Below are 16227 nucleotides of genomic sequence, written 5' to 3'. Positions count from 1 at the left end.
TTTGTTTCTAGGTCTTACGACAGTCATGTGCCACATAAGGACATTTTGGTACAAATGGACTGTATGTGGTCACCTAAGATTATAATGAAGCTGAAAAACTTCTATCCCTTAACCCTGACCCAGTAGCTCAGTTAGAGCATCCACCTGATATGCCAAGATAGTGTGCTTCAATCCCTGGTCAGGGCATATATAAGGTTCAACCAAAAAAAGTTTAAATTTAAAAAACAAACAAACAAAAAAAAACCTATTGCCTAGTGATACCAGGGCCTTTGTAAAGTTGTAGCACAACGCTTTACTCATGGCTTGCACCATAGTCTATTTAGCGATTTCAACCTTCTTCATCTCATAGCACACATAAGCTAATTACTAAAGTTCTGCGGCACACCAAAAAAATTTTTTGATGTGACAAAAAAAAAAAAAGGTATAATTCCGATTCATTCACACCGAGTGGCTATTATTGTCATTTTTTTTTATTTGACGATCTAAGGGAAAAGAGCTCAGTGCCCCTGACTAAATAGTCAGATACTGCATGTTTTAAAAATTCTTGCAGCACACCAGTTGAAAACCTCTGGTCTAGTTGATCAATTCTGTAATGTATGCTTGCAAAAAACTCTATGTTCATTAGGTTAAGCTTGTTGGTTTTGTACAATCTTATATATCTAATCTGCCAGCTTGCCAACAAATAAGAGATGTAATGAAATCTCTCACTATATTGGTGTTTTGTCCATTTATCCTAGTATAGTTCTACCAATTCTGCTTCATCTATTTTAAGGATTTTTAAAATATATTTATTTATTTCAGAGAGGAAGGGAGAGGGAGAGAGATAGAAACATCAATGATGAGAATCACTGATCAGCTCCTTCCTGCACACCCCCTACTGGGGATCAAGCCCACAATCCGGGCATGTGCCCTTGGCCAGAACTGAACCTGGGACCCTTCAGTCTGCAGGCTGACACTCTATCCACTGAGCCAAACCAGTGAGGGCTATTTTAAGGATTTTTAATCAGATATATATATATATATATATATATATATATATATATATATATATATATGCCTTAAATTGCTTTATCTTCTTGGCAAACTATCAATATATAGTGATTATTATTACAAAATAATTTTCCCATCCCAATTAAGATACTTACTGCCTTAAAGTATATTTTATCTTATATTAGAATAGTCATGCCAACTTTCTTATAGTTAATATTTCCAGATATGTATTTTATCAAATTTTTACTTTCAATTTTTTGCATGCCTTAAAATTTTTGTGTGTCCCTCATAAAAAGCATATATCTGAACTCTAAGTTTTTAAATCCAATTTGTCAAATCATATCTCTAACCATTTATTGTAATTGATATAAATGGATGTATTTAGCATTCCACTTTGTCCTACTCTTCTTATGCTTACTTTAACATAAGCAGAAAGTGTTGTGCCATTAAAAAAGATACTGATTTAAGAGTCAGGGAAGTTCAGAGCAGAACAAATTATTGTTGACTATGAGGCAGAGGAGGAATGAGAGGGGATGGAGATAGGAGTGGAAGGATTTTCAAATGGGAGAATCCTGGAAAAAGTGGGAGGGGAAACACCATGAGCAAAGGCACTGATCAAGGATGTGTGTGAGAAAATGAAGTCAGCTGATGGACTTTGAATCCAAAGCAAGATCTTGTTCCTTTTCCACTTGGAACCTCTTTTGAGTGCAGCATGATTAGATATTGTTACTCACACCTTAAAAGAGAAAACTGGGGCTTAAAGAAGTCAAAAAACTTGCTCAAGTCAAAAGTTTATCCTTTTTCACTATACCAAGCTGCCAGTTATAGTTGATCCTTGAACAGTGGTTTAAACCGCAGGGTCCTCTTACACACGAAGTTTTTTCCAATCAATAAGTGTATTTCCTCTTCCTTATGATTTTCCTAATAACATTTTCTTTTCTCTAGCTTTACTGTAAGAATACAGTAGAGAATACAAATAACATAAATTATGTTAATCGACTATTATCAGTAAGGCATCCACTCAACATTACCTATTAGTAGTTAAGTTTTGGGGGAGTCAAAAGTTGTATCAGATTTTCAACTGGGGGAGCGTAGGCCTTAGCACTCGCCCTTTTTCCTCTTCTATGTTCTATTTTCTGTTCTCAAAAATTCCCACTCATTCTTCTATCTAGGTCAAAAGTCACTTCCTTGGTCAAGGCTTTTCTGACTCCCCAAGGGAGGCTGATGACACCAGAGCAAATCTATTAACGCTTCCCACATTATATTTATGTTTTTATGTCTATCCCCTACTACACTGAAATCATAGAGAGCAAGAACAGTTCTATTCATCATGATGATGAAAAAAGAGTGGTTTTTACCCTACACTTAGTTCAAAAGACTCTACATCTCACCCTCAAATCTCTACCTTTGTTAACCAATGTCACCCCAATAAATTCAATAAAAATTTTTTAAAAAAATCTCTACCTTTGAAGACAACTGTGATTTTAAGACTAATAAAAATAAAAACTTCTTGTCCTGGTCAGTGTGTTCAATGGTTAGAGCACTGACCCCTGCACCGAAGGGTTTCGGGTTCGATTCCCAGTCAAGGGCACTTACCTTGGTTGCAGGCTCAATCCCCAGCCTGGGCCTGGGTCAGAGCGTATGCAGGAAGCAACCAATCCATGTGTCTCTCACATCGGTGTTTCTCTCGCTCCCTCTCCTCCCTCTCTTCCACTCTCTCTAAATATCCTGTGAGGATTAAAAAAAAAAAAAGGAATCCTTCCTTTCCCTTGCTCCATCCTTCTTCCTATAAAAATCTTCCATTTTGTACAACCCCTCATGCTCCCTTCTAATTGCTAGATGGGATGGATGTTGCCCAATTCATGAGTTATTTAAAGCCAATTAGCTCTTCAAATTTACTTGGTTGAATTTTGTTTTTTAACAAATTAATAAAAACTTTTTTCGTACAAGGAAAAAACTGCTGACTTTTTAGTTCTTACTAGGTCTGTTACACATGTACAAAGATAAGTGTTCAAGCGTTTGCAAAACCAACAACATGCCAGGAAACAACCTAAAAATCCATCAACGGTGAACTGTTTCAAGAAACTGTTGTACAACCCTGTATCACAATACTGGGAAATCTTTAAAAGAAAGTATTTCGTGTATATTTTATGTAAAGCTGTCCCTGATATTGTTTGAAAAAACGTAAGGTGCAGGAACAATACATACAAAATGATCACACCACTGTCTCAATCTGTGAATGTGTGCAGAGAAGTCAGGAAGGCTGTGGCATCAGGCAGTTAACAGCTGCCAGCCTGAGGAGGAAACCGGTTAGGGATGACAGAGTAACTTCACAGGCTTCTGTTTTCTGCGCATTTCTTTTTTTAAACTGGCACGCACTGTCACCCTGGCAAGTTCAGTCGAGGGGGAAAGGGCGAGTGTGAGCGCAGGAAAAAGGCCTCTTTTTTCCTTGCTGTGGCCGCCCACAATTTGTGAGAAGCACCTGCTAATTAATCCCAAGATGGTTAGTTCCCCTGATTCAAACAGCCCCCCAGTTCAAACTGCAAGACAAGATTCGCCACTTTCAAGGCTCCATTCCTGCATCCCCCTCCTCCCTGCTGTTTTTACAACTCAGGGTTAACTTGCACCCAGAAGGCTCTCGTTAGCAGAAAGTTCCCCTCCTCCTCGCCTTCAAACAAGCCTCTGTTGAACTCTGTAACTTCGGTTCTAAGAATTTTTACAGGCGTTGGAAAAGTGCTGATAAGACGCCTGCCAAGGACATCTGCCTGCATTGTCCCCTACAGAACTAGCGAACTGCCACCCGCTCCTGTCTGCTCAATTTCAGCCCAAAAGTCCTCCTCCCTTCCTTGTCACTGTTGCCCTTGTATTGATTAGCAATGCACCGGCCCTTTCCCTTCCTTCCCTTCCAGGAAAGTAAAATAAACTTCCTCTCTGCATTGAGCTCTCAGTGGTGAATTCTTTCACAGCCGGTGTCCCCACCCCACCCCCCTCAAAAAAAAACAACCCACAAAAAACAGAATGAGCAGCAGCAGTTTCCTCCGGCGCCGCTTTAAAACAGCGGTTTTCAAACGTTCGGGTGCACAGGAATCACCGGGGGTGGGGAGGGGGCTGTGCTGATTAAAACACATATTCCTGAGCCTCCTCTCCCGATACAGTTGGGAGGTCTGCATGCGGCCCTAAGGTGAGCACTCTGCAAGCAAGCACCCAGGCCTGAGACGGGGGACCCGCAGCTCTGCAAACCGCTACCCTCAACTCCTGACGCACCGCCGGTCCTCCCGCCGCCCTCTCCCACCTCCGTGCTCCCAAGTGCCTCCGTACCCCCAAAATCCTGCGCCCAGAGGAACATCGTTAGGCTGTCACTGATGGCGGAGCCGCACCGTCCCTGCACCTCCGCTTTCGTCTTCCACGGGTGCTCACCTCCCCACCCTCTCCCCGCCAGCCCTTTCCGCCCGGCGCCACCGTCCCAGGCCGCCCACGCCGCCCGCTCTCCCCGCTCGGGGCCAGCGGAACCCGCCGCGCAGCCGCCGCTCCCCACTCCCCCCGCCCCCGCCCGGCCTCCCGGCGCCGCCGGAACCCCAAAACCACACCTGAGGGCCACTCGCGAGTCGCTCCCGCGCTAAGCCCAGAGGATGTCAGTCAAAGGTGCTCAGGCCTCGGCCGCAATTTGAAACCCGGGTGGCGACCAATGAGAGCGCAATATCCGGTTTCCCACCCACCTCGCGCAGGAGCTTCCGGCGAGGCCTCGGGGAAACCATAGATGGCCCACTGGAGGGCTGGAGAGCTAGAGAGGACGAGTTCTCCCCACCATAGAGTAGACCCTCTTCCGGGGGACAGAGTGGCGAGGCCTAGACCCCGGGAGCCTGAGGGCTCCGGAGCGAAGCCGCGAGGTCTGGTGCTATTTGCAGACGCGTCCTAGGAGGTCAGAAACCTGGGAGGGGAGAAGCCTAGGAGCATCCTTTCGCTTATCAGAAAAATGCCTCTCCCTCCGCTCCCCAGGATGAGGAATCGGAAGACACGGTCTTAAAACAGAGAAGGGTCGGGTTTGATTTGTGTTGGAAGTTGTGTAGACGATTGACACGGTGATGAATCACACTGTTCAATATAATCACCACCAGCTACATGTGGCCTGAAAGGTGCTAGTCCAAATGGAGACGTGCACATCACGACTGAAATACACATCAGATTGAAAGTCTTTGTAGGAAAAAATAATGCGAAATATCTCATTGATGAAGTTTTATGTTGATTACACACCCAAATGATACTTTGGATATGTTGGGTTGAATAAAATATATTTAACTTCACCTGCTTCTTTTTTTTTTTTTTTTTACGTGGCTACTAGAAAATGTTAAATTACACCTGTAGTTTGCGTTATAATTTGTATTAAATAACACTGGTGTGGAATGTAGGCTGGGGCCAGATTGGAGAGGACTTGGAATGCTGCTATGAAAAGTTCCACTTGTTATTCAATAAATACTAGGGAAGAATCAAGGGGTTTTGAGCGGGGGGGGGGGCAGTCTAGTATTATTAATTTGATGCCTCAGCATTCCATACACACAGCCCATTTTAGAACCCATTCTACCACTAGCTCTGGGTAGACGATTAGCCCTGGTGATGTGATTCTTACAGAGAACACTTAATAAGGTAGTCCTTGCTATTGTTTGTAATGTGCACGAGGGGAATAAATCTAGGGGTAACGTTACTCCCTTTGCCCAGAATTAACCCGATATCGCCAGCTTTCTAAATTCTCTACATCTCCCTCCATTCCAGTCAATTAAGGTAAGCCTTATATACAGGATGGTGGCTATAGTTTTAATATTGTATCGCAGAGGAATTAAGGAACCGCTAACAAAAACCCTTGCTTGACCCACTCTGAGCGCCCCGGTGGGTAATTCTCAACGCCAGCCCTTTTGCGGAGGGCGGTGCTCAGGGGATGATGGCTGTGGACGAGACCAGCCTTCGGGTGCCAAGATCAATAACATCTCCCCGTCGGGCATGTTCGGCTTTCCAGTCTCTCGTGCTTAAGAAGGCTTCTGACCCCAAGGTTTTCTTCGCGTGAAATTACTTACAATACAATCTCACTATCAGTGTCCTATCTCCCGCTTTATCTTACACAGCTCGACCCGACAGCTTCAGAACAGCGTATGTGTATTCTCTTCGGCTCATTGATTTTTTTCTGTTAGCGGGAAGGTTTGAGAACTGGTATCCACCCGACTATCAATACTATGATCAATAGTATAATAGACCAGACTTCACTGCGACGCTTCAAACGTAGTCTACCTCGCCGTTCTCTCAATCCTGGGCCTATCACAGAGAGTACAAATCGAAGAAGCCTGCCTTACCTAATGGTGGTTATTGAGGACACAAATATCTCGCCGTTCTGAATGAGCTGGTAATGCTGGAGAAAGGCGCAGGATTTATTTAGGTCTTAAGTTTTTCGTTGGCGCATGAATCCTCAGCTTTCGCGTGTTTAAAAGCGTCACCAAGCGCAGGCGGAAGGACGGGATTACACAAGAGTCCTGACTTTTTGTAAGGGTTTGCAAAGCCTCAGCTCCACGTGTGGGCCCGGATAGCTCAGTCGGTAGAGCATCAGACTTTTAATCTGAGGGTCCAGGGTTCAAGTCCCTGTTCGGGCGCTGTGTTTTTGGCTCTTTTATTTTTTTTTTTTTTCCCCCTTTCTTGTTTTGAACAGGCGCATTGTGTTAACTTCTGTCTTTGTTAGGTTGGTTTTTTTCTTTCTCGATTATTAGTAATCTGAAAAAACAAATTCCTTTTCGCTGCGAAACTACTGCGCAAAACCTCCGTACTCACCAAGAAATGAAGTAATTGCGCATGGTCATTTTTCCCCTGAGAACGTCTATCATAGTCTGAAATCATTGAAAAACAAAGCGAATTCCACTTAAAATATAAATACACTTCAGCATTGATATTAAAACGACACGCCCGAACAGGGACTTGAACCCTGGACCCTCAGATTAAAAGTCTGATGCTCTACCGACTGAGCTATCCGGGCGCTCTTAGGAAAGAGCTGCTCTTCTCTTTACTTGATATAATTCTAATAAATTGCTTCTCCAAAAAGTTAAATTTAGGTATTAATTCGTTTGAAAGTATCTTCTTGAGGAAAAATTTTTTTAACTCTCTTTTCTATTTTCCTACATTTAAAGCATGTGTTCTTCAAGCTCTTTCATATTTGATAAATTGTCACTATCTACTGGATTCTCTAAAACTCAATGGTACTAAATTACAGAAAAATGGGCAACCAAGCTGAACATCACTTTCCTGTGATTAAGATAGAACCTCTTAAAAAAAAAAAAAAGATAGAACCTCTTAATTTTATTCTGCTGAACCAGATTACAGTATCTTTCCCTAAAATGAAAAATACATTTCCCTTTACTAGATGATGTAGCTGTCAGATAACCATCCCTTAGCATAAACGACGACACATTTGATTCAGGAGTAGAGGAGCTAATACAGGAGAAGGGACTGTGGAAATGTGGACCTGAATTTACATTGAGACAAAGGGAGCTTTAGAACTTTAATTCAAATTTTGATTAATTTTTGCCTTTCCCCCTTTTCCAGACAAGTTACAGTTTTCAAGTCAGACTCACAACGTGAGTCCTTCTAAAGCAGTGTAAGTGTGCACCAGGGGAAGAAGCCATATACAGTACTGAGAATAATAATTTCCAGTTTAGCCCAGTTTTTCCTACAATCAGTTTTATCAACCCTGACGCATAGGGTGTGGAACACAAGATTATGAAATTCCAAAGACTGATAAGGGAATTCATTTTTGTTTCTGGGAACTTGAGGCTGCTGAACACAATGAACAACAAAATAGCTCAGCCTCAGTTGGAGCAATTTCTTTCCTACAATTGCCTGATTCTTTTAGAATAAGGACCAACAAATTGTGTGATCCTGAATGGGCCTGGGTTTCCGCATTTATGAAATGAGGGCAATTGATTAGCTGATCTGTAAGAAGCCTTCTAAATCTAACAATTAACCACTGTTACTCTCCCCACTGTGAATAAGATTAGAAGGGAAAGACTCAAAATGCAAAGGAAAGGGATGATTTACTTGAACAAACATTTCTTTATCATCTATTATTGCTTAGGCTCCTGGCTAGCTCTAGAGTCAGAGACAAGTAACACAGATCCTACTCACAGTCTAGGAAAAAAGGCAGACATTTAAGCAAACAATTTTAATAAAGTTATAGATGCAGTAATAAGAGTGGCAGGAGATGAGAATGGACTGAAAGGCAGGGGTTATATAATGAGGGTGGAGGTCCCTGAATTTTTAGCAAAGTAAACACATGATCAGAGATGTGTACAAAAGACATTGTAATGAGCCAGGCAGATATTTATTTACTCATTCAGACATTTCTTAAGCACCCAATGTATTAGACAAGGAAAAACTTTTTGCTCTCTTTTTATGAGGAAGATGCATTACACCTAACTTTTTTTTAATTTTGTTTTTTATTTTTCAATCACAGTTAACATACAATATTATATTAGTCTCAGGTGTACACTACCTAACTTTTTTTAAGGCAGATAGTTAAAGAAGCCTTCACGTGTGTTTTTTTCCTGCCCCATGGCTTTATCGTCCCATTCTGGATGGATAATAAAACGGCTGTTTAAAATCAAATAGACTGAACGAGATTAATCCATCAAGTTGCTTCTTGAGCACCTACAATTTCCCCAGCAGTGAGCTAGGCACAGTGGGAGGGGAAATGGTAAGTCTGGAAGGAAAGTGGGGTGTTTCAAGGGGGGAGGAGGGGTGGATAAATTAACCTGGCTGGAATGGAGGGAGGTAAAAGAGAGGTGCTACATTGGAGACAGCTGACAGGAGAATAATTTTATCGAATGGGCAACAGTTAAATTTGAAAGTTTGGTTTGTTAACGTTGCAAAGTCCCATCTGAGGTCACATGAACCGAATCAGCTTTTTCTATGCTGCATTGCAAACCACACCAGGAGTGCTATCCTGCACCGTATTTAGCATGAAATCATAAGTGTTTCCCTCAAGCTTCACTTCACATAGACTGTTGAACATAATTCACCCAGTAGAGGTCAGTCTAAACTGACAGATTCTATATTTGAGGCCTGCCTCCCTCCCTTCCTTTCTTCCTTCCTTCCTTTCTTCCTTCCTTCCCTCCTTCCTTCCTTCCTTCCTTCCTTCCTTCCTTCCTTCCTTCCTTCCTTCCTTCCTCCCTCTCTCCCTCCCTCCCTCCCTCCCTCCCTCCCTCCCTCCCTCTCTTCCTTCCTTCCTTCCTTCCTTCCTTCCTTCCTTCCTTCTGTTGACAATATTACAGGTGCCCCCTTTAAAACCCTCCCCACCTTCCACCCTGCCCCACCCAGGCCTAAACCACATTATTATCTGTGTCCATGGCCTATACAGACACACATACATGTCTTTGTTTCATCTCTTTCAGCCCTCCCAACTCTCCTCCCCTCTGTCAGTCTTTCTATGTATCCATGCCTCTGGACCCATTTTGTTCATCAGTTTATTTTGTTCATTAGATTCCACATGTAAGTGAGATCCTGTGACATGTGTCTTTCTCTGACTGGTTTATTTCACTTAGCATATTAAGCTCCAGGTCCATCCATGCTGGCGCAAACGGTAAGAGATCCTTCTTTTTTACAGCCCCATAGTATTCCATTGTGCAAATGTACCACAGCTTCTCTTACCCAGTCATCTACTGACGGGCTCTTGGCTGTTTCCAGGTCTTAGCTATTGTAAATCGTGCTGCTATGAACACAGGGGTGCATACATTCTTTCTGATTGGTGTTTGGGGATCCTAAGGATATATTCCCGGAAGTGGGATCCCTAGGTCAAGTGGCAGTTCCATTTTTAAGTTTTGAGGAAACTCCATACTCTTTCCCACAGTGGCTGCACCAGACTGCATTCCCACCAGCCGTGTGCTAGGGTTCCCCTTTCTCCACATCCTCATTAGCACTTGTTGTTCGTTGATTGACTTATTTTTTAAATATGGAACGCTTCACGAATTTGCACGTCATCTTTGCGCAGGGGCCATGATAATCTTCTGTGTATCGTTCCAATTTTTAGTATATGTGGTCTCTGAAGCGAGCACTGTTGATTTATTGATGGTAGCCATGCTGGCAGGTGTGAGGTGATACCTCATTGTAGGGGGTTCCCTTTTCGTTTTGTTGAAGGTTTCTTTTGCTGGGCAGAAGCTTTTTAGTTTGATGTAGTCCCATTTGTTTACTTTTTCCTTTGTCTCCCTTGCCCTGGGAGATGTATCTGCGAAAATACTGCTATGTGAGATGTCTGAGATTTTTATTGCCTATGTTTTCTTCTAAGGTTTTTATGGTTTTTTCAACTTACATTTAAGTCTTTTATCCATTTTTAGTTTATTCTTGTGTATGGTATAAGTTGGTGAGCTAGTTTCATTTTTTTCCTTTTTTTGCATGTACCTGTCCAATTTTCCCAACACTACGTATTGAAGAGACTGTCTTTACTCCATTGTATACTCTTGCCTCCTTTGTTAAATATTAATTAACCATAATGGCATGGGTTGCAAGTTTGACCCCAGGTAGGGGTGTGTATGGGAACTAACAAGTCGATGTTTTTCTCTCTCTTCCTCTCTCTAAAACCAATACACTTATCCTCAGGTGAGGATTTAAAAAAAGAAAAAGAAAAACTCAGATACTGGCATCAGCCCTCAAAAATGCTGGGTCACCGAAAAGATATAGGGGAGAAAGCAGAGGGACTGATGTCAATGAAACTGAAGAAATCAACCTAACCACCAAATATTTACAAGAACCGTAACCTCATCTCCAATATCCATTCATCTTTCTTTTCTTTTTTTAAAGTATATTTTTATTGCTTTCAGAGAGGAAGGGAGAGGGAGAGAGAGATAGAAACATCAATGATGAGAGAGAGAATCATTGATCGGCTGCCTCCTGCACACCCCCCACTAGGGATTGAGCCCGAAACCTGGGCTGTAGCCTTGACCAGAATCGAATCCAGGACCCTTCAGTCCACAGGCCAACACTCTACCCATTGAGCTAAACTGGCTAGGGCTCCATTCATCTTTCAAAGACACTTAAATCTTTTTGAAGAAAGTCTACTGAAGCATTTTAAAATGAAAATGGTACAAACATTGCCTTTTTCAAATTTAGCTCAAATTTGTTTTACAGATTAGCCCTAGCCCACAGCTGAGCCCTGAGAGAACACAACACAAGTAAATGGATTCAATCACCTTCCCCTCCCTCTCATTTCATCCACTTGCTCCCTGATAATAACCTACTTCTTGTTATTACCCCCAGAGTCATAAATGCTCAAGTGCCCCATGGTCTAGCCTGGTTACTCTCGGGTGTAGAATGTTAAATCTTCATTCATTCACTCATTCACCGAGTCCTTATTGAGCACCAACTTAGCATCAGGCGATGAAGTAGGCCTAGCAATTAAAAGGTAAACCCAACAGAGATGACCTAGTCCTGAAGGAGCTTATAGACTAGTTACCCCCTCTTCCATGCACTCCCCAATTCGGACAAAGGCAAACAATTACAACGCTGTGATTGGTGCTACAATCCAAGCAGCTACCCGGTATGGGTAGACATCCTTAGAAGGCACTCTGGGGAAGCTTCCTGGAAAACTAGTTGCAGGGTGTATTAGTTCGCTACTGCTGCTGTAACAAATAACTGAAAGTTTAGTGGGTGAAAACAACACAACTTATCTTACAGCTTCAGAAGCCCAACATGGGCCCCCGTGGGCTAAAATCAAGATGCCAGCAGCCTGTGATCCTTTCTGAAGGCTCTAGGGGAGAATCTGTTTCTACAAACAGCTCACTTTCCTTGGCTCAGGACCTCCATTGTCCAACTTTAAAGCCAGTAGTGCTGTATCTCTCTTACCATTCTTTTACCATTCTTCCATCATCACATCTCCCCCCGCCCCCCTTTTAATCCTCACCCGAAGATATTTTTCCATTGATTTTTACAGAGTGGAAGAGAGAGGGAAAGACAGAGAAACATCAAGCTGAGAGAAACATCAATTGGTTGCCTCCTGCACACACACACACACACACACACACCGGCAACCAGGGCCCGGGTCAGGGAGGAGCCTGAAACTCAGGTACATGCCCTTGTCTGGAATCAAACCAGAACCTTTCAGTCTGCTGGCCAATACTCTATCCACTGAGCCAAACTGGCTAGGGCATCCCCTCTTTTTTAAATTCTCACCAGAGGATACATTTTTGTTGATTGATTTTTTTAAAAATAGGGGGAGAGAGAGAAAGAGAAACATCTTGCACACATTCCGACTGGGGATTGAACCCACAACCTAGGTATGTGCCCTGACACGTAATCAAACCTGCAACCCTTTGGTGCACAGGAAGACGCTATAACCAACTGAGCCACCCGGCCAGGGCATCACCTCTCCCTTTGACTTCAACTGGCAAAGGCACTAGGATTCTGCGTTTAAGGGCCCATGTGATTAGATTGGGCTCACCTGGGTAATCCTGGCTAATCTTCCATGTGAAGGTCCTTATCTTAATCACATCTGCACAATCCGTTCACTACCTAAGACAACAGGCACAGGTTCCAGGGAGTGGGAAGCAGACATTTCTTCCTCTGGAAGGCCATTCTTCTGCCTGCCATGTAGAAACACAGCCACGCAGGGTGAGAGCGGTGGCGATTGGCGGTGGGAGGCCCTTTCCAGGCCGTGGGAAAAGTCAGTAGAAGGCCTCTTGGTGAAAATAGTGTATATTCCTGGAACTGCAGGGAGATCAGTAAGACCAAAGCATGAAGTTTGCATTGGGATGCAGGAGAGAGCTACTTACTCACCCACATGTATGGACTGCCTACTACATGGCAGGTGCTGTTCTGAGGACGGAAGGACAAACATGAAGAAGGCCCTGTCCTCTGAGTCCAGAGTGAGAAGCAAGGGGCGGATTGTGAGAGGCCTTGTTGCCTTTCTTAAGAAGTTTGCCTGTTAGCTAAGAGCTCTATGGAGCCTCCCATTAGACAAATTTTATTGAGCACATGCTATGTGCCAGGCACTGTGTGAGGCTCTAGGAAAGTTTAAGGAAGTTTAAAAGCCAAAGTAAAAATTCCCTGCCTTTATGGAGCTATAGGTTAGCAGGTTTTCAGCAAGGAAGCAGGTGTTTGCTTTAGAAACATCACTCTGGCTGGGGTGTTGGAGAAAAGGTTGGAGGGAGCAACACTTGTGGTGGCCCCGGGCTTCTAACATCCCCTTTGACATTAACAGCTTTTCCTCAGCTTCATGTCCCTCCTTGGGCACCTCCTCGTTTGTCAGGAGCCCTCTTTCCCCTTTATCCTACAACTGTACTTATTCTGCAACCCCCAACCCTGATTTAACATTCTACACTTTGACTTCCCAGATCTGCAGTAGAAAATGATAAAAATATTCATATTGAAACCGCTACATATCCCATCCCAGCTATATCCTCAGCTCTGCCAACAATTCCACTCCTCTAACAAGCTACCACTCATTCCTTTCAGTGGCTCTTTTAACCTTAACCACTTTCCTTAATGCTCAATCCCATCTTGACCCCTTCTCTCCCAGGAGATGACTTAGAGGCTGTCAGGTGGCAACCACTTCTCTCAACTTCTAACCTCTAGGTCTACCACAAATGCATCGGCTTGTGCGTTCTTTCTCCCAAAGACAGCACAGGCAACTCCACCCTCCCGTGCCTAGATCCCAGTTCCTCTGGGGCATTTTTCATTAATCATCTCTCCATCTCCTTTGTATCCCCCTCAGCATATGAGCATGTTTAAGTCTTTCCCATCTGAAAAACAACAACAACAACAAATCAGACAACAAAACTCTTCCCTTTGATTCTGCCTTCCCCCATCCACTGCCTCACATTTCTCCTTCCCGTGGATCGCCCAGTTTCTGGAAGGAGTGGTCTAGATTCATGTGTCTCTTTTGCTCCTTAACCCCCTGGATCGTGGTGTAACGATGACTGTTGTCCCACCACTGGTCCTGGTGACTTCCTTGCCAATCCAAAGGGCCATTCTCGGCCCTGTCCTCCCGACTGTTCCTGCTTCGCCTCTGTTCCAGCCTCTTTCCTGATACTTCCTCCCACCCTCCTTCCTGACACGCTGTGGTCTCTGTTTCTCTATCAACCTCGGTGTTTATCCTTGATTTATTATTTTTTAAAAAAATATGTATTTATTAAATTGATGGGGTGACATTGTTCAACATGAACATATAGATTTCAGGTGTGGGTTTCCATGTTACAAGATCTGTATATTGCACTGTGTGCCCACCACTCAGAATTAATTTGTCTACTGTCACCTTATTCTAGGAACCCCTTCTACTTCCCACCCCCTTCCCTCTGGCAATCACCACAGCTGCTGTTTGTGTTCACAAGTTTCAGTTTTATATCCCATATATGAGCGAAGTCATATAGTTCTTAGCTTTCTTGATTTCCTTTGCAGGCCTCTTCCTTCCTCTATCTGCCCACCGGGTTGATCTCGCCTATGCCCGTAACTTTGCTGACCACCTATAATGTGAAGAGTCCAAAACTGATATCCCCTGTCCACCCTTCCACTTTGAGTTTAGTTTCATAAATCCACTGTCTACTAGACACCCTCACCTAAACATACTGTAGGTGCCACAAACCCCACATGTCCACAGTTAAACTCACGATTGCTCCCCCACCACCTGGTCTCTGCTTTACCACAGTCCCTCGCTTAGCGAATGGCATCACCTGCCACCAATTCCTAAGGTAGGGAGTCATTCTAGATTCCCACCCCTCCCCGATTGCCTGCATTCAATACATTATCATCTATTTCTGATGTGACTTCCTAACTATCTGTTGTATCTGCCCTCTCCTTTTCAGCCCGGCTCTCACACTCCTGGCATAGTTTTGATCTTGCACTGCAAACAATGTCATGCCCCGCCCCCCTCCTCCCAGCTTAGCTCCCACCCTGCACTCATGGGGAGGTCCAGAACCAGTCACCCCAAGATGTGCCTCTGTGTGCAGATTGTTTTGAGCCAGAAGCAACCTCAGCAGCAGGCTCAAGAGAAACTTCTGCCCCTCCCATTGGTTCACTCAGGGTTGCCTGCAATGAAGGGTCCTTTGCATTTGCCCAGGTTTTACCTTAAATGAGAACAAAGCATTTCCCAATAAATCCTCTGAATTGTGAACTCGATTTTTAATTGCTTTCTCCCCTCTGTAGGACTTGTGGGAATGCCTTTGGGCATTCAAATTCCCTTTCCAACACTTATCCTCTTACTGAGCTCTGGAGTCCTTTAATTCTACTACTCTATGAATATAAGGGTTGTGTTGAGTTTGTTGCAGTTTCATAATAATGAGGACATTTTTAAAAGGCCTCTCTGACACCTGTGTTTTGTTTTGTTTTTTAAACGCTGGTGAATCCCAAACAGACTAATGGTTGCACTTTAGCAAGTATTTCCTTGAGGCCAGGGAAGGGAAGGTGGCAGATGTTTTTCTGGGGACCCTGGCTGGGGAGTCCTGGGCATCTGAAGGAGGTTGGGAGCCCTTCCAGCGGTTCTCAACCTGTGGGTCGCAACCCCTTTGGGGGGTCGAATGACCCTTTCACAGGGGTTGCCTAACCATGGGAAAACACATATATAATCACATATTGTTTTGTGATTAATCACTATGCAAGAGGAACTGTATTAAAGGGTCGCGGCATTAGGAAGGTTGAGAACCACTGCTTTAGACCCTGGATACCTGAAGGGGATTGCAGAGGAGGGAGCTGAGAACCAGGTGCTGATCTTCAGAGTCTGGCAAGAAAGGAGAGAGAGTCCTGGGGGAAAACAAAGATTCATGGTTTGAGAAAAATGTACTTTGAGATCATAGGTCATAGTTATTATGCAAACCAAATGCAAACGAGGAGCTGGCCATCTACTGGCTTCTTTTGGGTGTAGCCTTTGGAAATTTCTAGAGACCACCACTCAAAGAAAGGTGCTTAAGAGTCAAATCGTTAATGCTGCATGAAAGAGGGTTTTTTCCTCCCACAGATGGGTTGGGGGACCCGCCACCTCCCTCCCCTCCTCCCTGGGGTTGTTGATGGCTGTTCTCAGGCTCAGGTCCCACGACCACTTGGGCTCACAGAGAAACCAAGGAGGCTGAGTGTGACCGCGCCGCCGGCACAGCTTCCTCAGGCCCTCACCTCGACGTCAGACCTCAAGGAGGGGTTCTTTGGGGCATCGCTCTCCTAAGGATTTGAGACATTCCTCAAACCGATAAGGGACCTCAAAACGCTGTCATTTCCAGCAGAATGACTTGGCAC

General features: G+C 44.0%; 1 protein-coding gene and 3 non-coding genes across 12 annotated transcripts in view; 1 reads left to right on the top strand and 3 right to left on the bottom strand.

Moving 5' to 3' along the window:
• The window catches only part of MDM4 (MDM4 regulator of p53), a 38706-nt gene extending 34255 nt beyond the window's left edge, over positions 1-4451 (bottom strand). For 4 of the 9 annotated variants that reach the window (XR_009449868.1, XR_009449870.1, XR_009449869.1 and 1 more), the window contains exon 1: positions 4309-4451. The gene's annotated coding sequence lies outside the window, so the exon portion shown is untranslated. The remainder of the gene's footprint in view (positions 1-4308) is intronic. The other 5 variants (XM_059674389.1, XM_059674388.1, XM_059674386.1 and 2 more) reach the window with 5 other exon arrangements.
• A 2099-nt stretch (positions 4452-6550) lies between these two features.
• Positions 6551-6623, top strand: TRNAK-UUU (transfer RNA lysine (anticodon UUU)). The gene has a single exon. It is a non-coding gene; the product is annotated as a tRNA-Lys (tRNA).
• A 304-nt stretch (positions 6624-6927) lies between these two features.
• TRNAK-UUU (transfer RNA lysine (anticodon UUU)) lies at positions 6928-7000 on the bottom strand. Its single transcript has one exon. It is a non-coding gene; the product is annotated as a tRNA-Lys (tRNA).
• Positions 7001-9961: 2961 nt separating this feature from the next.
• Positions 9962-10070, bottom strand: LOC132221502 (U6 spliceosomal RNA). The gene has a single exon (XR_009450031.1). It is a non-coding gene; the product is annotated as a U6 spliceosomal RNA (small nuclear RNA).
• Positions 10071-16227: the final 6157 nt, after the last annotated feature.

The sequence above is a fragment of the Myotis daubentonii genome, chromosome 18 (assembly GCF_963259705.1).
Source record: "Myotis daubentonii chromosome 18, mMyoDau2.1, whole genome shotgun sequence".
NCBI lineage: Eukaryota > Metazoa > Chordata > Mammalia > Chiroptera > Vespertilionidae > Myotis > Myotis daubentonii.
Note: the sequence above shows the minus strand (reverse complement) of the source record. Positions and strands in the feature narration are given on the sequence as shown.